Below are 24529 nucleotides of genomic sequence, written 5' to 3'. Positions count from 1 at the left end.
TGTCAAGTGTGACTTAACCATCATTGTGGTGCTAGCATTCATTTGCCAATGAATGATGACACCACAATGACAGTTGTGCATGTGTGTGATATGTGTGCCAGTGTGTCCCCAGCCATGTGTTACACAATTGTCTTTGTCATATGCATATCACAGTGATTTTAAAAAAATACTGTGACATGCACATGCCTGCAGTGGTCCCGATCTCTGTGCAGTGCCCACCCAACCTAACCTGGCAATGCGGCATCCCTACTGTTGAGGCCGGCAATGAAGAGGTCTTATTTTCTCCATGGGTCACATAGCCACAGCAGCAACAGCAGGAGTTGTCTAGCCCGGTCCAGTCAAAAACAAAAGTGAAATTGGGAAAAATGGTGAGTTTTCACCACGGTTCCCCCCAGTCCGCCAACTCAGAAGTGGATATCTTACCACTACTTTTTGCTTGGCAGTAAGGCTGGGGTCCCTGCAACATCCACTTTCCCCATCCCTCTGTTGACGTGGGTGGTGTTTCTTGGCAGAGACGACAGTTCGAATGTGTGCTTTCAGCTATGGGACCGCCAACATCAAAATACAGTGGGCAGGCTGTCACAGCAGCAAATGGGTTTTCAGTTAACAACTCGACTGTGGGACTGTTACCACCAACATCTAAATCAGGCCCTAAATATTGTAAGCAGCCTTGACTTATGAGACAGAATCATTTCAGCCTGACAATGTATACTTAACCTAGAAGACTGTGTGCACCAGGTACTAATCTATGCATATATATGATTGTTTTTATTCCGATGATGGGCTCTCTGTAAAGTTTTCACACAGTATGATGGCTGTAGGCAGTATGATCTTTAGCACCTTCAGCCCTTGGCTATTTTAAGTTATTAACCACTCTTTGGACTGTGATGTATTACTCATGAGAGTTTCACTGTCTGAAAACAGTGTGGTACAAAGTGAACTCTATCCATTGAGTGAACACTGTTAACATCACACTCTTTTCTACTCATATCCACTTCATTTCTCAATGTAGGTTCAGAGACTTTCAGGGGTTTGATACAGGTAAGGAATGTTTACAGTAGGGCATCAGTTATGTAACAGAGCTTTAGTATCTGTAGGAACTTGGTTTCCCTGAACATTTGTATACAGATTGAGCACCATGTGCAGGATAGTTTACCCTTTCATCTGTGGTTGGCAGTCAACAGGAACTCAGCTACCCATGAGGTTTATGATATAGGGTCAATGTTACATATAAATGACACAAGCTTGCTTTACCTATAGGGCATGTATGTATGATAGAAGTAAGGATGCCTTATTTTATTCTGAGTTATTTTGCACTTACTTTCATAGCTCTAATGGTATACACATTTATTTAAAGGACAATGTGTACAAAAGAAGCTTCAATGATATCATTGGTGAAGTCATCAGTAACATCATTAATGATGTCATTTGAGATGTCATCAGTGATATCATAAATTATGTCAAAGAATCTTTCATGAGTGATGTCATATGTGAGGTCATAAACATTGCATGGAAGTGGTGCAAGTTATAGCTATCTCTGGTAACTACAACTGGTGAATTTCAATGTTTTTTTAAGTTCAAAACATCAGTGTTGCCACTAACAAATTTGGCTTACTATAGCATTAATTTAACTTTTGTTCTTTCAATTAATTCCTAGTGTTTCTAACATAAAGTAATATTTAATTAAGATACATAAATCCACCCCTGTCGTACATGGCCTTTGGCTGTGTGCTTTGGGGAGTTGACTGCTGGAAATGGCATTTGGCCAGGCCCTGCAGTCAATCCCTTATATCTAGCCAACCCCAGTGCTATGCGCAGTGGGGGGTGGGGGGGTTAGCCACAAGGCCTGGCCTGCAGCCAGCCAGGCCCGTGGCCAATCCCTATAAAGGCAGCCAACTCTTCACTGCACAGGGCCTTTGCCCATGTATGGCAGAAGGTTGGCCACAGAACCTGGCTTTTGGAACCCCATTCCCCAGGGACTTTTTTTTTTACATGGTGATGGGGGGATGTATTAAACCCAGATCTGTCACTGGGGGTGAGTGGTTAAAAAGTTTCAGCACTCCGTCCATCATGCTTTTGGGAAGGATATGCCCAGACATGGGTCCGTTGCTCACTGTGCCACTGGATTCAAGTTAACCTGGCTGATGAAGGGTGATACCCTGAAACCGGTCCCAGGATGCTTGTTCCCAGTCCAGGCAGGACCTAGTCTGGCAGTTTGGGCTGGACTGTTCCCAGGGTCAAGACTGATTTGCATATGGCTGCGTCCAAACTGGGGTGACATGGTGAGCAAAAGAACAATGGATTATACCCAGATCTGTGACTGGGGTGAGTGGTTGAAAGGTGTCAGCACTCCGTCTATCATCCTTTTGTGTTGCAAAAGGTTGGTCACAAGGCCTGGCCAGCGATCAGGACCTGTGGCCAAGCCTCCCAAAGGCAGCCAACTCTAATGAGGCCTGGTGTGATTTCCAGGGAGAGGGTGCATGGCCTATCCTTGCGTGAAGTTTGGCCTGGGGAACCCCATCCCTCAGGACCCAGCATGATTTTCAGGGGAAGGGGGGCACATCCCACCACAAGGCAGTTATTTGCCCAAGGGACCCCATCCCTTGGGCCCTCACACTTAAAGGTGGGTGTCCTGGTGTTCACCCAGGGCACCCACCATACACTTATTGGTGGCCATGGGGAAGCCCCTAGGGCTCCTGCACCCCAGACCACTCCCCTCAGAAGCCAGCATTGCTTCCACCAGGAGGGAACACTTACTAATGCTGTTGATTCTGGTGGGATCAATATTTTATCATTTTACCTTCCCATTTCAGAGCAGGCAGGAAAATAGATCAAAAGTCCAGGGGTGTGAGACCTACCCTTCCCATTTCCTCAAATTTCAGTCCCAAGGGTGAGTTCCCAGGGACCTTTGGAGATTTGGGGAGTTGGGGGCGCACAACGCCCTTCCCTTTATGAATTCAATCCTTGGGGAGGGTTCTTCAGGGCATAGGCTACATTAATGCGCCTGTCTGCCATTTTGTTTGTTTTTCCGATCTTGGTAGAGCTATAGATATATATAAATTATGCAAGATATATCTAAGTAAGTAAGATATGTCCATGTTTTTAGGACATCAGACACTGATGGGGCAGACTCTGCTTACGCAAAGCAGAATGTGCTCAAATCCCAAGTTAGCTGCCTCAAATCATGATACATGATTAGCTTTATCATACATGTACTGCTGGCTGGCATGTTTTTGCTAAAAACAGACTTGTTAGTGAACAAGGCAGAGTAATATGCAGTCCCCGTGTTCTAGGGAGAGGTCTAGCCCCCACTGGACTTGTTCATGCCTGACTGGGGGGGGGACAAAAGCTGAAGCCTTTCACGGTGTGTCCTAACATTTGTTTATGACAGAGGGTGTCCCTTCAAAGTAAATAGAGTTCCTGGGTACACCCCAAACTAGTATTTCTGCCAGCGGAAAACAAAACACCTCCCTACACTCAAGCCTTTGTCTTCTGCTTTTAGGCAGTCCATGCTGAGATCTCCAGCCCAACTGCAGAGTCTCTGTTAGAGTTGTCAGCCTGAGGGTGGTCTTCCCCAAAATGTTTGCCTTCATCCACTTTCATTGTTGCTGATATACTTTTTTGCTTGCCTGATGAAGCTGCACACTTTACGACTGCTAACCTCTGCTAAAGTGCTTGCGTTCTCATCCTAAAACATGGTAGAATTGGCTTACAGCCAAATGGCATATTCAACTTACTAGTAAAGAGGTGTTACCTGTGCCCAGGGCCTATAAATTAAATGCTACTAGTGGACTGTTCCCCTGGTGAGCAAAGCTGATTTGCATATGGCTGGGTCCAAACTGGGATGGTGTGGTGGGCAAAAACGGATGGATTAACCTCGGACCTCTGTGACGGGGGACGAATGTCTGCATATGTCAGTATTCCATCATCTGTTCTTTCTGCACTAGTGGGCACCAGCACTAATTGTACCACCCACTTAATTAGCCATTTTAGCAATTCTCTGGTCTGCCTTTACCTATATATATATATATTGATATATATGTATCTGTGTGTGTGTGTAGGTATATATATATATATATATATATATATATATATATATATATATACTGTTGCCAGTAGGTAGCTATAGTTAGGACCATGTTTCCATTGCAATTTTTTTTTTTTAAGTAGGCCCGGTGACATGGGAATTTTCAGGGTGATCCGTGAAGCAAGGGCCGAGAAAATGGCGGCTCTAAAAATGTTGTCTTCCCCATCTTAATTTCCATCGGACCTGTCAAGACATCTACAGCCTGAACCACTGGACGGAATTACAACAAATTTGACAGAAAACTAGCTGCTGGTACGTAGATTGTAATTTTTGTTATTTGGTGTAAATCTGTTCAGTAGTTTAGAAAATATTTAGGGACAAATACATTTGTTTATCTCTGGCTGTGATTTACAATGAAATTCACCAATTTTGGGAATCTGCGTGCAAAAAGAAGCGTCGGAATTGGCTGACTGCAACTTGACTAGAAAGTTGCGACTGTCATTTTATTTCATGGCACACGGTCCCCAAGGGTGAAAATTTAAATTGAAAGAGACATAAGGGGTCAGGGTGACTGTACCCTGACCCCAGGAGTGTGTTATTGGTATGTTTTAGGGTAAATTATAGGCTTAAAATACTTTTGCTGCATGGTGCACGATATTTGCAACAAGTCCTGAATTTCAGAAATTTCTGCAATTTATTTGCAAAATATTTGCGATTGTGGAAACATTTGAAACAAAAACCACAGACCCACTCATGCACTAATTCATTCACTCATACATGCACTCAGAGGCTCATGCGCCCACTCACACACCCACTCAGGCACACATGCTCCCACTCAGACCCACTCGTAGACTCACACAACCACTTTCAGACCCACTCAGACACTGACGCACCCACTTACACATCCACTGACAGAGGAAGACCCTGTAGCCATCCTGCGCTGCCGACAGCCAAATGCTATTGTGTGATGTGTCCCCCTCCACCTGGAAATGATGCGGGGCTCTAGGGGATGAGGGTCCCCTGGACCAAAATTTACTTGAGGAGGGGGGCCATGCACCTTCCCCCTAGAAATCACACCAGGCCTCGGGGATGATATCTCCAGGACTGATATTGGCTCGGGGAGGGGGGCCGTCCACCCTCCCACTGAAAATCACATCAAGCCTGGGAACGGGGTCCCCAGGACAGAAATCAGACAGTAGAGGGGAGTCACAGGCACCCCTCTCCCTTATTTAACAGAGTAGCCCTGGTGGTTATAAGGGTTTGGCTGCAAGGCCTGGCTGCAATGCCAGGCCTTGTGACCAACCACCACGGATCACGGCTGAAGGCCATGCGCGGCAGGGGTTGAAATAAAATAAAGTAATTAAAATTGGTTCATGTTAAAACAAAGGTTACAGGGACAGTATAGTTAGGTTCTAAATTTACTCATACAAAACCACAGAAATTCAGCAGTTATAATTAGAGTTCTTTCAATTAACTATAACTTGCGTCCTAAGGTAACAATAACTTGCGCCTTCGCCATGCACAGCTAATTACTCCACATATAGGGGGTCATTCCGACCTTGGCGGGCGGCTACCGCCGCCCGTCAGGCGGAAACCACCATGCGGCCGTCAATGCGGCTGCACTCACGCGGCCCCCATTCCGACATTCCCGCTGGGCCGGCGGGCGCAAGCCAAGTTTGCGCCCACATGCCCAGCGGGAATGAGGCCGCAACACAGGAGCCGGCTCCGAATGGAGCCGGCGGTGTTGCGGCCGTGCGACGGGTGCAGTGGCACCCGTCGCGCTTTTCACTGTCTGCTATGCAGACAGTGAAAAGCTGGCCGGGGCCCTGTTAGGGGGCCCCAGGACACCCCTTACCGCCAGCCTCTTCCTGGCGGTGAAAACCGCCAGAAACAGGCTGGCGGTAAGGGGGTCATAATCCCCAGGGCAGCGCTGCTTGCAGCGCTGCCCTGGCGGATTATCACCGCCGGGGCAGAAACGGCGGAAAACCGCCGGCTCCGGCGGTGCGACCGCGGCTTTACCGCCGCGGTCAGAACAGGGAAGAAAGCACCGCCAGCCTGTTGGCGGTGCTTTCAGTCATTATAGCCCTGGCGGCCTCGGACCGCCAGGGTCAGAATGACCCCCATAATGTCATTGATGAGATCTTCTATGGCATCTTTGATATCCCTGCAATGTTTGTAGTAACATTATTGATAAGAAAGCTGTGCATGGCAAGGGTGCAAGTTAAAGTTACCTTAGGGCGCGAGTTATAGCTACTTAAAAGAACTTTAACTATAACTGCTGAATTTCTATAGTTTTGTACGAATAAATTCAGAACCTAATAATAAAGTCCCTGTGACCTTTGTTTTTTGTCAGTGTGTGTATATATATATATATGTATATATATATATATACATACACACCGCTAGGGTAGGCCATGGACAGCCCAGATGGCAAGATGCAGCATGTAGCCATGTAGAATTGTCCTCAGTGTGGCACCTGCTGAATGGTTGGGCCACATACAGAGCTTTAAATCACACATCACTATTCATTATCACCTGTGCACTCCAATCGTTCTAAGCCAAGCTTTCATTATACAGAGTTATACAGAGTTCTCGGGGAGCCAGAAAGGTTCTTTTCTAAATCATGCAAGACACTACACCCCCCTCTGTTAAAAAAAAAATAGTTTTTTTTAAATCATCGGATAAACACACATATAAATATATATACACACAGAAACATTGTACAGTCATACTAGTTCAATCAATCGTGCTTTGATCAGTGGACCCAATCTGGTTACGGAAAGCTGTAAGCTGTCATTTTCAATGCTGGAAATAGCTAAAGATTGTAAGGCATCAGCAACAGTCACTGAGTCATCAGAATGAGACTTTCTGTCACCATCTCAAGTTAAAGACCAATGCAACATGGGCCTGAAATGAAAAGAATCTCTGGTAATAGACTTCCCAGCCCGCTGGCAGTCACTACGTGCCATTTGGTAGACACTACTTGGAAAGTTTAGAATTGTTCGGAGCATCAGATTTTCTTTTGCACAACTGTAGAGAAATCATCAAATCTCCTTTTCTGAATGAGAGGTCTTTTGCATTCCGTTTCTTATCTGTATAAATGTTTGTTTTCTGCTGGTGAACCAAGTCCCTAGCACAAATCATGTTTTCACTTCTATCTCTGTCTGTGCTCCATTGAGGTAACTTGGTTGTCATTGTTTTCCCAAACATGAAAGTTGCAGGACTTTCACCTGTGATCGATTAGGGTGTTGAACAATAAGCTTGTAATGTAGAATTTAATACTGTTTTCAAACTAAGATTTTCAAGAGTAGCTCACTGCTTACTTTAGTGTACTCATAAAATGCTCAACAAATCCATTGGCTTGTGGCCACAAGCTTGTGATCGTCTGATACTTTATGTTCAGAGGCTCGGGAAATTCTTAAAATTCTTTGCTGTTGAATGGCAGACTGTTGTCAGACTTTACAATAGCTGGCGTGCCTGTTTTGCAAGGATGCCATCAAGTTTTTTCATTATTCGCTCGTGTTGTGGATGAAGGATCTTAGACCAAAGGAAAATGTGAATATTCATCTATAATCTCCATTAAATGATGTCTGTTACCAAGTGCACCAAAGTAGTCAATGGCTTTTCTCTTCCAGGCATGTATAGGGAGTTCTGACATATTCATAGTGGGCCCAACTCTTCAGTACATTTCTGGATCTGTGGAGACTCTGCACAGAAGAAGGACTGTTGTACTGCTGAAAGGCTTGTCATTCTGAAATGCTGCCCTTCTGGACTATTGCCTTACTGGACTGCTTCCTTACTGGATTGCTGCCCTGCTGCCCGAAAGAGAGGAATTAGACCTGCACCTGAACCCAGGACTTCCAGAGTGACTCCAAGAGCTAGTCTTTTGGCCCCCTTTTCAGAGCCACAGGGATATATCAGGCTCCCAACCATCTGAGCCAGCAGCTAAATCCAGCTGGAGCCAGCCTCTAACCCCCAAGTGGTGCCCCCCAGGTCCTCAACCCTTGGTGTGCCTTCAATGGAGCTGAATTGAATTTTAGGTTCCCTTAATGATCGCAAATGGGCCTGTTGGTGCCACAACCTTCCCACTCGCACACCTCACCAATGTGAAATTCCGTCAACCTGACTCTTTGCGCTATAGCATAGACCTCTTGCAGGGAGCACCACTACAAATCTCCAGGCTGACTGTTTGCGATGACAAACAGGATCTTTGCACTACAGTGATGACCATCCATGGAATCAGCCTGCTCTTCGCACAACATCAACAACTGTTTTCGGCTCTTCCCTGCTCCTTGCGGACACCTCCAGCACTTACAGGACTCTTTGGTATGGACTGAAAGGTAACTTTACAGGGGGACTAACCTGCTCCCTGCATCTGACCCACACTACCTCGTGGTGGGCCTGAACTTGTTACACATCAGAAATGCTTTGGGCTTTCTGGTACTATTTTCACTTACATGTTTAAAATGGCATAATTCCGATTCTACTGATTGGATTGTTGTTGCTTTATTTATTAAATTCTACTCTATTTTTCTAAATTGGTGGATCGGATTATTTTTGTGTTGTGTTTTCACTTTATTACTGGTTGAAGTCCTGCATTAATACTTTACACATTGTCTTTAAGTTGTGTCTGACTGCTTTGTGCCAAGCTTCCAGAGGGTTAAGCACAGGTTAAGTTGTGGTTTGCTTGTGACTCACCCTGACAAGGATTGTGGTTGCTGCTTGAGTAGGATTTTACCCCCTCAAACAGTAACCTAATTTCTTACAGTCTCCTCATGGTAAAGTATATAACGAAAACGATTCACACTTTTGTTATGGTAAATATTAAAACACATTAATTGTATATATTGGGTTTGGGTTACTTTTGTAAAGCAAACCTGAAGTAAAGTGTTACACTGAGATTTACTTTGGAAAGTTTCCCAAAGTAATGCAAAGTTTTGCAGTGGTTTGCATTACTTTGTCTCTAGGGGTTGTTCCATGGGAGGTACATTGGAATTCCCATACAACACTCCTGGAGGCAGGCTTATTGAAGATAAATGTTGTATTTTCTCCTTTCTGTCCCTGCTTGGCATGTGTGCTGCATTATACTGGACATATATAAAGCAGGAAAAGTGTTATAGTTTTTATACTGTTAGGATCCCCTTCCAGTACAGAAAGTATTCATTACAGAATGCACACCCATGCACCATGGTAGAGTATTGCAGCCTAAAGTGCACCACTGCAAGGAGAGAGGAAGACAGAAAAAATTGGTGGATAGCTGTCAAATCTGTAGCTTGCTGAGCCCCAAATTTCTGGTACTTTGAGAGGAAACTCAGTCATGGTTGTTTGTTTGACGCTACAGAGATCATTGGTGGCCTGGCTGTGATCTCTAAAGAGAATGGGCCCCTGTCAGTCAGTGTAGTGGAGTACATTACATCAGAGTAAATACTGCCATACTATAAATTGGGCCCTTTACTTCAAATCAATAACTAAAACTACCAATGTTGCTCAAGAGGTGTTATTTGGCCTTTGTGGCTTTTTTCATCCTAACTGGGACCCTTTTAATGAGACATGCTCAGCTTTTATGGGTATACTATGTGCAGGGTGGCATTGTGTGTATGCGGAAGAGTCACACTTTCTCTGGGCATTCAAAAATGGAGCGAGGGAGACCTTCACTGCATTGAGTCCTTGACACCATACAAGGCATACAATGGATTGATTTGAGGGTCCACAAAATAAATTTAAGACTTACGCCCTTTACAGGTGGGCAGGTCCCAGATTTGATAATTATTCCATGTGGTAAATTCGGGTACCATGGAAATCGGAATTTAACAGCTGTGCTGGTTAGTACATGTTCAAGTTCACCATGCAATGGGGCATAACATGACATTTTAGTACTTACCATACCAAATAAACACAAGCATTTTCACATCTGTACTTTTAACAGGATTGGCCTGCTCAAATTTACAGTTGGTAAATTGTGGATGTGAGATCTTCACAACATTCAGGATTCCATTGTGTAGGGTATTTGGAGTTACCACATGCGAAGATATTTCACAGGCAACTCATCTTGAAGACATACGTCCAGTAGATGCCCTGTTGCTTGTGGAGGGTCATCAGATTGCTATGCAAACCCTTAATCAACAAGCATGTATAAAAAATACCTTCCTAAATTGTAATCCACATCAATGCAAATATTTAAATCCTCTAAAATTAGGATTGGCTTTAAAAGTACAATGGATAAAGGTTTGTGAAATGGAACAAAAATAATTTCCTTAGTGATGAGGACATTCATTGATTAGGAATGGAGGACGCGTCCAAGTGGGCTCAAAGATGGTGTTAATGACTGAATAATTAATTTTGTGCCACAATGGGAAGGCTAGACCCTTCCACAAAGGGGTACGAAGGTGAAGGTCATGTCAGGATATGCGGAGGTGGAGCAAACTGAAAGGCTGGATTACTATCAATGGCCAAGCTGAAGGGAATGGTTAAAGGATCTGTCACAGACCGAAGGTGAGATGTGCTTAACTTTTAATGGTTTTCATATATGGTATGTTTGCAAGAAAAATGTTTTCTGCTGTTACCTGCAGGACAGAAGGGAAGAACTACAGCACATTTTGAAGGGGGCATTGCATGACCAGTTCCTTGGACATTCCATGGTAAATATTGTTAGAGTATATGCTAGTACCCGTAAAAAGACATCCTAAGCAAAGTAAAAAGTTGCTGTATATATATTTTTTCTTTCCAGATAGATCGTCCCATTAGTCAAACTGTTGGTCATATGATGCATTTCTGAAACTGTACGCACTCTGAAGTTTGATAGGGAAACAATGATTAGGATTGAAAGGCGGACAAGTGAGTTTCTGAGATATCTGAGGCTATCCAGATGTTTGTTAGGGAGCCCTGTAAGCACACCATTTAAATATTGCAGTTTTGATAAAACCAATTGCACACACTGAAGTTCCAGTTTGAGGATAAACTTGTTGATATTCCTTTGGATCTCCATATACAATTGTCACATTTCACTATATTGCGAGTGGTGATGATGTAAGGGTGCGAAAAAAATTCCTATAATTTGTCTTTGCCTAATTATACGAAATTTCCTGAAAATGCAGTGCAATTTTGCAATTATTGAGATAGGAAATCTGTCATTTTGTGAATAATTTTCCTCTATCCTCAGGTTTTCAGACCCATGGCTCCATTCATACTTTTCGATTATATGTGCTCTGAATCTTCGACAGATTGTCTATCTTGGTTCCTCAATATTGTAAAATGTACATTTATCTTTGTAGACTTTATGCCAGCCACAGTCACTTCTTAGAGTGGGCCTCAGTATGTTTACGGATGTCAATGGAAAAAAGACTTTAAATGGAATAGACAATTTCGACGTGCTGTAGCATTCGTTTTGTATAACCCTTTTTTCATTTATGTAGATGTTGTTTAATGCACTATTACATGTTGAGTTATTTTTGGAATACGTCTTTTTTCACAAGAGTCTTGGAGTCAAGATTTTTCTTTCTTTAATAGTTTTGTCTTTGATTGTTGAGATTATTTGAGTTGCCAATAATATGCAATATTAAATGATTATACCTCAATAAACACTTCAAGAATAGTATCCCTTCTTGGCATATCTGTTTGTGATTCTAGAGAAAGGCACAACTACTAACATACAGGGGCATATTTAAGAAAAGTGGTGATGATCTTTTCTTGTGCCACTTATGCCCCCACTAACACCACCACGCTGTATTTAAAATATGGCTCACCAGGGTGGTAATTAGAGGACTTTTGATGCTAGTCTGGAGCTTTGCAGGATTAGCGTAAAAAATGTTGATGCTAATCCTGCAAAGCTCATTGAGGCCCATTGTAAACAATGGTGTGCTTCCTTCTAAAACCTGCTCTATGCAGGCATTAAAAGTGCCCAAAAAATAATGCAAAGAAATCTGTTTGATTTCTTTGTGTCATGTTTTGGGCCATCCTAACGGGGGTACGCCATCTTTGCATACATTATGCCTGGCGCAGGCATAATGTACAGCAAAGGGTCACAAAGTGGTGCAATTCATGCATTGCACCGCTTTGTAAATATGGCGTGGGGATTTTAGAATCATTGGACCACATTATTTAGCATCAAAATTATTGTGCTGTGGCGCAAGGGGCTCTTAAATATGCCCCAAAATGTTTTGTGAACTAGGCCTGGATATTCAGATCGAATTCACATTCAAAACAGGAGTAGAACATAACTACTTTTTGATAAAAGGTATGTGAATCAGTTCTTTAAAGTGTATGCAGCCAAGAGCCTGCATAGATTTCGTCTTTGACTCTACTTTATTTGTTTTGTGACACTAAGGGTTCATAATTACAAGAAAGTGGCGCATCATAGATGATGCACCAGTTTTCTTGCATCCCTTTGCTGGCACCTAAGGACACCGTGGTTTCGCTGTATTTGCAATATGGTGCACCATGGCGGTCATTAGCACAATAGCATCAACATTTTTGATGCTATTGTGGCACTTTGCTACACTAGCATCAAAAATGTAGAAGCTAGTGCAGCAAAGCACAGGGAGGCCCATTGAATATAATGGGTGAATCATTTTAACGTCTGCTCTGAGTAGGCATTAAAAATGTCAGAAAAAATGGCGCAGTGAAACATACATTTCACTGTGCCATGTTTTTGGACCTCCATGCACCTGAAGGCCCCCCCTTGCATGCATTATGCCTGACACAGGCATAATGTGGCACAAAGGGTCGCAAACTGGCGCAATGCAAGCGTTGTGCCACTCTGTAACTATGAGGCTGCAGAAGAGCCACCATAGCGTAAAACAAAAATGACGCCATGGTGGCACTAAGGTGGAGCAAGGGGCTTGTAAATATGCCCCAAGTGCTTTCTGTGTGCTCTTTTTCAGAAAAAAAAACTATCTCCATAATTTATCTTAATAGTCAAAATACGAACATTCACTCAAGTGCACTGACCAACGAAAACAAATAGAGCAAAATAGATAGCAGTACGGTATATAAAATGGTTGCTAAATAGCACCTCATTTCAAATTCATACCACCTTGGCAGTCTATGGGGTCCAGCCCAGTTATCAAAATCTTTTTAATGAGCCTGAACTTCTCATACGAAGAACATTTAACTGAGGCGAATTTGTTTCCAGCAAAATACTTGTACGGAGCAGCTATGCATTTGGAACAAGCACAAGCACCTTGAAGACAAACAATTATTAAGAGAAACTATATAGCCTTCCACTGATCCAAATTTATTTGAACTACCTTGTGCGGATTTTAAAGACATAAAATGCAATTTTATACTGCAACGTTAACTACAGTATCAGTCATCCACATCTTGCATGCCAAACCTAATACCACTCTATTAAGTATTAACCATTTTTATTTGGGAACATTAACATCGTCCGTTCTTAAAAGAGCAAAAGAACTATAATGAATAACCTTACTGAAACTTCACAGTACAAAATATTGCTATTGACTAAGTTTTCAAATTCGCCTAATAAATACATTCCACACTTGCATTTTGTGTAACCTTTAGTCACTGATTCTGAATTGGTCTGAGATTTCCAACCTCAGTACAAAAACTTATTTGTGCAAGGGTCATACGTCCAAATTGCATAGAATGTACTGCTGGGGAAATTACTGGATGCGTTAAATACCTCTCCCTTCATTACATTCCAGCAGATCAAGCATGCCGAAATTTAACAGGGGAAACAATAGGGCACAAAAACTCAGAATATGAGCTGTCTATCACACTCCTCTGACCAAATCAGAATCACTGGTGAATTACATAAATGCCTTTTGGTCTTCATTTCATTAGCATAGCTTAAGTGTTTTATATTCTAGGTTAATGTATAGGAGGCTACCAGAAAACCATGGATCCACATCCTCTGCTGTTACCATGGAATTATGAATTTCCCCCATTTGGCTCACATTCCACCATCTGATGCTGAATTTGTTAGATTTTACCACAATTCTAACTCAAACAAAGGAAAATTGCCAAAATCTGATGACAATGGAATACAAAGTGGCTCCCTAAACTTTGCAAAATTTAACTAGTCAACTTTAAGCCGTTGATTTCTGTATTCAGACATTTAAAGATGTAACACGTTTGACAACTCAGGGCATCTTTACGAGTAACCTGGTAAACGTTACAAGATAATGCTGGACCTGGTTGTATAACCGCTCATTAACAGGTGTGTATGAGTTGTAAACTTAGAATGGGAAATAATTTGCTGCTCTTTTAATTATTGGATCTATTCACCACACGTTTTTCGAGATTTCCAAACCTACTTCCAATTACATATTACACCTGTTTTTAGTAGATGAAAAATATGAGCAAGTATTATTAATATATGCAGTTGTACCAGGTACAGAATGTGACACAGAACTGGGATTACAAACCTTGTAAAACTTGTAATTTTGCTTATTGTTTTTTTATTCTCTGCAATGTGTGCGGAACTACCACTCAACAGAACTTGTAATAAGGGCTCCAAAAGGTGGAAGGGGAAGGGTTGTTGTCTGCAGCTGGAAGCAAAACCCTAAAATTCAAATAAAGTGGAAAGGGATGCCCACTCATCCCTCTCCTATTCATTTTATCTCAAGATCCTCTACCTTGCATATTGAACACAAACTAGGAATGTAAATGGATAAAAGCTGCAGGAAAAACTCACTGTATGGCCAAGTACGCTGAAAACAAAACATTTTGTCTCTGACACTGAGGTCTCAATCACAGCGATTCCAATCTATTCTAGTATCTCCGTCTACACTATTAACAAAACAAATTCTACATGTATGCCTTTCAACATGCTGAGAGATAGTAATGTTATTAATGTCTTGGATTAGCTTCAGCCAGGCCCTCTACCAGTCTCTCAAACCTCCTCTTCCTCCCTCTGTCCTGTGCTGGTGACAAAGTAGAAAGCTTTTTGGGGGTAAACAACAAAAAACAATCTCGCCCCTGCAACTTAAAGTCGGCAGCCCAAGCTATTGATCATTGACAGAAAGCTAAGCTCACTTACTTAAAACTCTCTGGACGATATAAATCCTTTTAACCCTTCACAGCAATTCCTCAGCCTGACCAGTGTGGCAGTCCCTGAGACGTCCTACAGAGATAACATAACGCCTTCCATCTTAATTACCAATGTAAGTTGCAAATAGGTGATGAGTCTGTGAAAGTGGCTTGTGTTCTATCTTATATGGGTAGCAGTGCACCCAGTTGGTCAATCTTGTTGGCCAGAGGGACAACCTTTGCAATACAACTTCCCTGCTATTAAAAACGCAGTGAGAACATTTCTCTGAGTCCAATAGGCCAGATGAAAAAAGATCATTCCAGTTCTTCTGTGATCTGAAGGACAAACTAAAAGATGTTTTTGCATAAGGTGTGGAATAACCGGAATCATGAATCATGTGGTGTGTTGATTGATCTGGTTGTCAAGCTCGACAATACGGTAAACGAATGCAAGAGAGAATGAAGTTACACTGGTACAAAGCTAACCGTGGTTCACAACCTTTAACAAGAGAACAGGCCATGTAGTAGTGATGAACTATGATATTTAACCCAAGCAAAAATAAAAGAAAAGACGGTTTTGCTTGAATATTTGAATTTATTGTGGAAAGGTGGACACTTTTCTATTTAGTGACCAGTGAATCCAAAAACACCAAGGTCTGTGGCTTTTGTTTAGGCATTGATTCAGGAGGCGAAAAAAAAACTAGAGATATTGACAAAGGAAGAGGACATGTTGTTGAGCCTTTTTTCCAATAGAGTATCTTCCTAGTATACCACTGATGCGGTTCAAACCAAAGACCTGGCTTTACCAGTACTGCAATTTCAATCCTCCAAAGGCACTCATATTTGTGACCAATATAAAGAGAAATTATGACAGGGCCACAAAATATGCACAATCTGCCGGTTCACTCTCCAGTAGTTTGAATTTGAACTCAAGCAAATCAGTTTCAGTTTCCATAGGGACCATTGACATTTGTGCAATATCTCGAAGTAGTTGAATTAAAAATGCATGCAGGCCTTTGTTATGGAACTTTAGGATAATACGCCACACCTCTTTTTTTAAATTGAGAGCTAGCCATTCCCGCCAGAAAAATCCTGAGAGATGTTGGTGTTGAAATTGACTAAGAATGTGACTAAGTATGGTACAGATCAGAGACCATACACCTGCATTGGCCCTGTCATCTCAAGGTGTCTGAATAGGTAGCCCCATTTCGCTCAAGTAGGTTTGCATCATGAGTAATAAGGGATTATAAAGGAAGGTAAGAGCTCATTTAAGATGTCAACAGTGAAAGTGAGTAGGGCCTCTTGATCAAAACAAATTGCTGTGATAATTGATAACTCTTACCTCTGACCACAATTGCACTGTGAGTAATTTGTATGACTTTTCCCCTTGTCCCTAGTGCTTTCTCTTCAGGCATGCAGGGTGTGTTCACCCTGGGTCCAAAAAGGTATTTGCCTCAAACTTAGCACTAATAAGAACAAGAGTTCATGGAGGTGGGGATGAATAGTAACATATGGTTAAATTCTTCATTATGACCTTTAGCGTCACTGATCTTTCTTTTTCCAATGGAGTGCCTAATTGTCAAAATATGTTCTCTACTATGAACTTTGCTTGCTATCTGTATAGTTTAGTCAGAAAATACACAGCTCTGATTATTTAGGAAAACAGAGACAAAATATGTGTGCATTTTACTCATTTTCTTCAGAAATTTTAACATGTAAGTATTTAAATGCCAATGTTGTGCAGATTACCTCAAAAGTCTAAAATCAAGCTGCAGAAGGACAATGTTATGGTCTCATATCGCTCTTAAAAGCAGAACATGTTGTTACTGCCCGGAGAGTAGTGGTGGATAGCAGAACAAATTCAATGAAGATGCAGGTGTCATTGTCATGGACAAATTATACAAATGTGTAGTCCCTGTCTCTGGGATGTAGTAAACTTAATATGTCTTTAAGTAAGTTGTCTTCCATAAGGGTCAAGCAACAAATCTCAATACCTAGAGCAGCTTAATTCTGATCGACCCAACCAGTCAATATCAGGCCTATAGTCATGTTCAAGTCACAAAGAAATGCTCCCCCTCATCCCCCGGGTATCATCCAGTGCCTGAGAAAATCAGAAAAAGCCTCACATAACTGTAAAATGAAAGGTAATTTTTGGCCATTGGGGAAGAGATAGCTCCCAGTATCAGATATCTCATGTAGCAGAGCTATATATGGTGGTTTAGAAGACAAGAATGAGAGAGCTGTATTGTCCTTGATGCAGTGGGTGAGTCCATTGATATATACAAAGATGATGTATAGGCCTGTATAAGTTGGCTCGCAACTGGCAAAGTATGTCTAGATGATGGCTTTGTGAAAATCTAGTGATTTTCAGTGGATGTGGGATTTGAAATGAGACTCTGATAATGTCAAATAGGGGACAAGTCCTGGTAGTATGATAGTGTGCAGTCTGGTCATAATGAGGCACTAAGCACGTCTTTTCTGGTAGGGGCACATGTAAATTTACCAAGTATGAGCCAAACTTGGAAGGGGTTGGTGAGAAAATAATCTAGGGTGGAGAAAGGGAGGTGAGGAAGGGAAATAAATTACACCACTGATAAAGCTTACAGTTCTACTTACTTTCTAGGAAAGAGAAATAAAAGAAGGGAAGTTCAAGATCCTACAGCTGATCAGGGGGCCTAGCCAAAGGGAGTCATCAACAGCAACAACTTTGCAATCCTGGTCCAGAGGCCAGTGCTCTCCACACCCTCAATCTTGAAACATCTTGAAACAAAGGAACCCTCAGCAACATGGGCCACTTGAAAGGAGGTCATCAGAGATTTTGTAAGCCAGACACCTGTTTATTGCCACCATCTCAAGGCCTGTTCATAGGATTGAATCCTCCCATTGAAATTGTGAAAAATCTTTTTCTTTCATTTGGCAGCCATAATTATCTGTTTGTGAAAAATAAATACAAGAATCCACCCCAAATTAAGAGTTGAAATAAATCCCCTCTGGTTCTTGAACAATGAGTTTATCAAGAACAATTTCTTCAGTTTTTTCTTCAATGATAGATAGTTATGCTAAGCATAGCTCAATTTGTCCAAGTATTCTCCCGAAGTGTCACAGGGCATTGGATGACCAAAAGTACATCTACTTTTGGTCATCCGATGCCCTGTGACACTTCAGGAATTAGCCCCGGACTGGATGTAGTCATTTTGGATATGATTTTGAGCTAAAATGCTGTTGAGAATACTACTGGAATACTACTGGACAGAATACATCTGCCTACTGTACTCAAAGTCTTGAGAAAGCCTGAGGCATTCAGTGTGTAAGGGATGAAACACGTATCGGCTGTGCTTTTCAAAATCCTTTGCACTAAAGAATAACTGGACAAACTGAGCACTGCAATGTAACTATCTATCATTGAAGTAGAAACTGGACAAATTGTTCGTAATACAATCATAATTCAAGAATCAGAGAGATTCATTTCAACTCTTAATTTTGTGTGAATTCATGTATTTATTTAATATAAACGTTTGAATCTGAAGAACAGGAGGTCGAAATCTCAACAAGTGATCCACCCTTTAAATAAATATGAAACAGAAGGGCTATGTTGTAACTTGGAGCAAAGAATTACAGCCATAATTATCTGACAGGCTTTTGATGTTGGAAGATATGAACCAGAATAAGTATTTGTGAACCCCTTGCTGCTCAGTGCCTGGAGATGACTCTATGGGCTTGTTAAAAAACCAACAGGGGAGAGAAGGGCATGCCAAGCAGAAAGAGCGGGAGTTTGTTCAGAAAGGACATTATGTTGGGGTTAGCAAAATGCTGATCAGATGTAACCCAACTTGATTCTGCTTCATCTACAATAATTCTTGTAAAATCCTACCCTGCATGAATCCGGCCATATACATGAATCCGGCCATATACTGGATTAGAAATGGCCACCCCAAAGATTACAGTGGTGGATTACTAGCTCAGGAAACTCAGTTCTCACAAAAGAGAAATGGCATTGCTGCAGGCAATCTCTTGCACCCTCATGCAGGCACTATGGCCTTCAGTGAAAGGAGAGGCACTGAAGAAGTGAATCTGGTCATGACCAAGGTGAGACAGCTGGATAGACGACAAAAGAATCAGCAAGTTATGGATAGTGAATGTGGTGCTGGGCCTGGCTCTGGGAGAGAGGCACAATGTGATAGGGCAGTAAAGGTGAGTGACATCGGTCCATCTGTTATTGCAGCATATCTGATTTTTTTAAGTGCTTCCTAAGCCCATGCAGGGAAACACATCTTGGAGACCAAGTGGGTGGTCGCCTTCTCTTCTGATTGTGAGGAGATAGAAGCAGTGGAGTAACATGATGGAAGTGAGATGAAATCTGGGGTATAATAATGGACTGCCAAAGGTATGGGCTTCTGTGGGTGTGTGCTGGGCCTGTGGAGACCTAGGCTGGGCCCATGAAGAAGGAAGAGACAGGGGCACCCACGGGGAGCCATTCTGTCATCCCATTATACTATGCTCCCCATCCCTGTTCAGAAAGATTTTAAAAACCCGGATAGGAGATTCCCTTTGAATAGACAGACACTTGCAACTTTTCATACTGCACAACCACTGGGGTCAGAGCCTCAGACTACATTTGTGGCCAACTAACCAGGAAAGCAGATCAGAATGCATCTGTAAAGAGAAGCACAAACAGACACCATGGACACATAAAAAGCCTAATAAAACACGGGGATCTGGAGGGACAACAGAATTGGAAATCAGAATAACTGAGGCCTAGGAACCGTCTGTGAGGCACTGGGGTTTGAGTGCAGATGTGTGGTGGTCATATGGACCATGGAAGAACCAGTTAAGCTAGCATCTAATAGTTCTTCTTACCATATGCAGTCTAAAATGTAGAGGCTTGTTGACTGGGAGAAAGAAAAGACACCATAATAGACCACACAGGTACTAATATTAACTTTACCATTGCTGAAGAGAGGGCCCTCCTGGCAAGAGAAAATGGACAAATAAAAGAAAGCACTGGTGCAGACCTCAGCTGTTGCTGTGGATATGGAAGGAAGCAAAGGAGGGGAAGAAGATCATTCCCAAATGCTGGCAACTGGGAAACTCCTGTATGCATTATAGTCCTCCAGTAAGGTACTTGAACACAGGATATGGAAGCGGGCTCTGAAGTGATGCTCTTACGACAAGATCTCAAAAATGTAGCAGAGAGGATGACAGGCACAGAGGAGCCACTAGGGAATGCTGTACTGGAACTAAAAACTATGGTGACTCAACTGAGGCAGACCTCTGTAGGACTGGTGATACGACCAGAAGATGCAGAAGAACCCAACCTCCACTTCGTCTGATATCTTGAGTGAGTGGAAAAGAATAAAACCCCATTAACATTTGACCTCAGCGATTAAGGCTAAAACCTTTTCTCCTGGCTTGTAATTGAAAGGGCTCACATGATGTTGGCAGCCCACCCACCCCGAGGCATCCCACCAAGGCCAATGAATGACTGATTTCTTAATCACCAAGGGGGTCATTCTGACCTCGGCGGTAAAAGGCGCTTACCGCCAGTCAGAAGTTCGCCATTCTACCGCCGCGGGCACGGTAAACCGCCACGGTCATTCTGACCTCCAACTGGCAAACCGCCAAAAACCCGACATCCACGGAAGCCCGCCTCATCAGCGGGCAGCGATAAACTGGAGATGACCAAACCTCCACCGTCACGCCAACACAAACACGCCCATGCCATTACGACCCACGAATCCACGCGGCGGTCTTTTAACCGCGGTATTCTATTGGCGGTACACACCGCCGCGGTCAAAATACACACATATATACAAAACACAGCCACATTGGACAATTTGAAATACACACACCTGATACACATACACACAACACTCCCACACACCCAATACAATATAAAACACACACCCACATCACCCACAAACCCCTACGACCACAAATATCTGAGCGAAGGCGCAATACACTGAGATAGAGCACAGGGAACGCAAAGCACAACACACACAGGAACCCAACATCATCACCCACACCACATCTACTCACACATCACCACACATCACCACGCACATAACCACAAACACCACCCCACACCTCATCCACACCACCCCATGGCACCCCAAAGACACCCCAGGTTCTCGGACCAAGAACTCAGGGTCATGGTGGAAGAAATAATTAGGGTAGAGCCCCAGCTCTTCGGCACACAGGTGCAACACACCACAATAGCCAGGAAGGCAGAGCTATGGCAAAGGATCGTAGACAGGGTCAACGCTGTGGGACAGCATCCCAGAAACCGGGAAGACATCCGAAAGCGATGGAACGACCTACGGGGGAAGGTGCGCTCGATGGTGTCGCGACACAACATTGCTGTGCAGAAGGCTGGCGGCGGACCCCCACCCACTCCACCCCAATTCACATCCTGGGAGCAAGAGGTAGTAAACATCATGCATCCTGATGGCCTCGCTGGAGTACCCGGAGGAATGGACTCTGGTAAGTCGATTCACAACTACTTCACCCACCCCCAGCATGCCAACCCACACCCCCACCCTCACCCACAATCTCAACCTCCCAGCACACATCCTCCCTGCCAATGTCTCACCAGCACAACCCACCCTAAACAACACCAACCCCTGAATGCCAACACAAACCATAGGCATCCATCACCAATGCATGACCACTGCACATACCCATCCACCCCCCCCAGCCACCCTCACAACACCTCCCACAAGGGAATGCCAGCACTGGGGGACAAGGGCACTCACAAAATGCACGCCATGGCACACACAAAAGCAATAACCATACTCTTTTACCCCTGCAGGGCCCGAACGCCAACACACCGCCACGGAGGGTCCAGATTTGTCCATCCCACCCCCAGAACAGGCCCCCAGTGAGGACAGCAGCTCTGTCGACCTAGAACCTGATTACCAGCCCGGACCATCGGGGACCTCTGGACAGTCGGTTCCCCACACACAGACACAGGCCACAGCAGACCCAACCCCCTCTGGGAATAGCAGCACAGCTCCCACCCAGCGGGCCCATGCCTCTGTCTCCAGGACGCGTCAATCAGCGGTGTGTCCACCACTACAGGGCACCCAGGCTGACCCAACACCCCAACAACAGGGACCTGGGGGCAGTGGTAGTGGGCACACCGTCCAGGGGACAGAGGCCCGGGGAAACAGGGCAACTGGGAGGGCTGCTGTGCGACAGGGGGGGGAGGACAGGCCCAGGGAACCCACTCTCCAAGAGGCCCTCACCACCATCATGGGAGCATACCACCACTCCCAGGAGACGATGGCGACGGTACTGGCCAGGTTCACGGAGATCCAGGCACAGCAGGAGGCACGCTACATGGGGTTCAGCAATGAACTCAGGAACATCGGTACCGCTATGGGGACCATAGTCCAGGCCCTCAACCGGATAGAAACCACATTGCGGGACCATGTGGCACCACAAAGGGCCCCTGTCACTAGCCAGGACCAGGAACAGCCTACCACCTCCGCCGGCGCTAGTGGACAGGAGGCCCCACCACAACAACAGGCCACCAGAACCCCACTTCCTGCTGAAGAACAACCACCCCGCAAGCAGAACCTGAGATCTCACAGGAAGACAGAGTAGGATGCCAAGACCCCCGCCAGCATAAGATACCCCCTGATGTCATCCCACTGTCCCACATTGTCACCCTGTCCAACCTTGAACTGCCCCTGCTCCATCCTTCCACAGGCATATGGACAATGCACCTGTGAAACTGAGAACTTGACTCTGCCATGGACATTACTCCACCATCACCCATCACCGTTTTAATATCATGTACCAATATCTAGCACTAAAAATAAATCACTCATTGCACTGAAATTATTCAGGAGTCAGCCTGTATTTTTTACAAATGTATTACACATTACTGTTCAATAATGTTCAGTCAATTTGTGATGACAACATACCGATGTCAATAAGCTTTAGTCCATGGGCTAACCAAGCAGAAGTCACGCAGTGGGTCATACAGCACTGAAAAGGGAAGGGAAAATCAAAAATCAGTTAAAAAGAACTGGGGGGAAATACACAAAGTAGAGATGCAGGAGGCTTTAAGTAAATGTTAAATGTCGTGGGTGATTCTTACCTGTGTGCTACTGAAAATACTGTTGTATAACTGTGTCCCTGTTGTCTGTGTCGTCCCCGTCGTCTTCCTCCTCTTCACTCTCCACAGGCACCACAGCTGCTACAACACCACCATCTGGACCATCCTCCTGCAGGAAAGGCACCTGCCGTCGCAATGCTAGATTGTGCAGCATACAGCAGGCCACGATGATCTGGCACACCTTCTTTGGTGAGTACATCAGGGATCCACCTGTCATATGCAGGCACCTAAACCTGGCCTTCAGGAGGCCAAAGGTTCTTTCTATGATCCTCCTAGTTCGCCCATGGGCCTCATTGTACCGTTCCTCTGCCCTGGTCCGGGGATTCCTCACTGGGGTCAGAAGCCACAACAGGTTGGGGTAACCAGAGTCACCTATTAGCCACACACGTTGTCTCTGTAGCTGTTCCATCACATAAGGGATGCTGCTATTACGCATAACATACGCGTCATGCACTGACCCAGGGAACTTTGCATTTACATGGGAGATGTACTGGTCAGCCAAACAGACCACCTGGACATTCATAGAATGGTAATTTTTTCTGTTTCTGTACACCTGCTCATCGTCTTTTGGGGGTACTAAAGCCACATGGGTCCCATCAATGGCACCAATGATGTTGGGGATATGTAAAAAAGGCATAGAAATCACCCTTCACAGTGGCCAAATCATCCTCCTCAGGGAAAACAATGTAGCTCCGCATGTGTTTCATCAGGGCAGACAACACTCTGGACAAAATCTTTGAAAACATAGGCTGAGACATTCCAGATGACATGGCCACTGTTGTCTGGAATGAGCCACTTGCCAAAAAATGGAGGACTGACAGAACCTGCACTAGAGGGGGAATTCCTGTGGGTTGGCGGATGGGGTACATCAGGGCTGGCTCCAGCTGGGCACAAAGTTCATGTATAGTGGCTCGGTCAAGTCGGTATCGTAGTATGATATGGCGTTCTTCCATTGTCGACAGGTCCACCAGCGGTCGGTACACGCGAGGATTCATCCTTCTCCTCGCAAGTCCCAGTGGACGGTGCCTAGGAAGGACAACAAGGAGTATGGAGTCAAGCAAATCACAGGTACGTTCACCACAGCTTGCATAGCACACGATTATCTATGTATTGAAAGGCGTGTATGTGTGGCAATGCAAGGCCTAGGCCTGTGTGACGCAGTACAAATTATGCCATGTGGGCCCTTGAAATGGCGGCTGCCTGACCTGTGAAGTGGGACAATGGGATGTGAGGTCAATGCGCTGGCGTGGCACACCGTGGCGGTAGGCGGTCGAAGACCGCTATACGAACCCGCATTGGTTAACATTGAAGCCTATGGGTTTCATGAGCCAATGACGAGGTGCGCCGGCGGTCGCGGTACGCACCGCCGCGGTACGCACAGCCGCGGGCGT

The sequence above is a fragment of the Pleurodeles waltl genome, chromosome 5 (assembly GCF_031143425.1).
Source record: "Pleurodeles waltl isolate 20211129_DDA chromosome 5, aPleWal1.hap1.20221129, whole genome shotgun sequence".
Lineage (NCBI taxonomy): Eukaryota > Metazoa > Chordata > Amphibia > Caudata > Salamandridae > Pleurodeles > Pleurodeles waltl.
Note: the sequence above shows the minus strand (reverse complement) of the source record.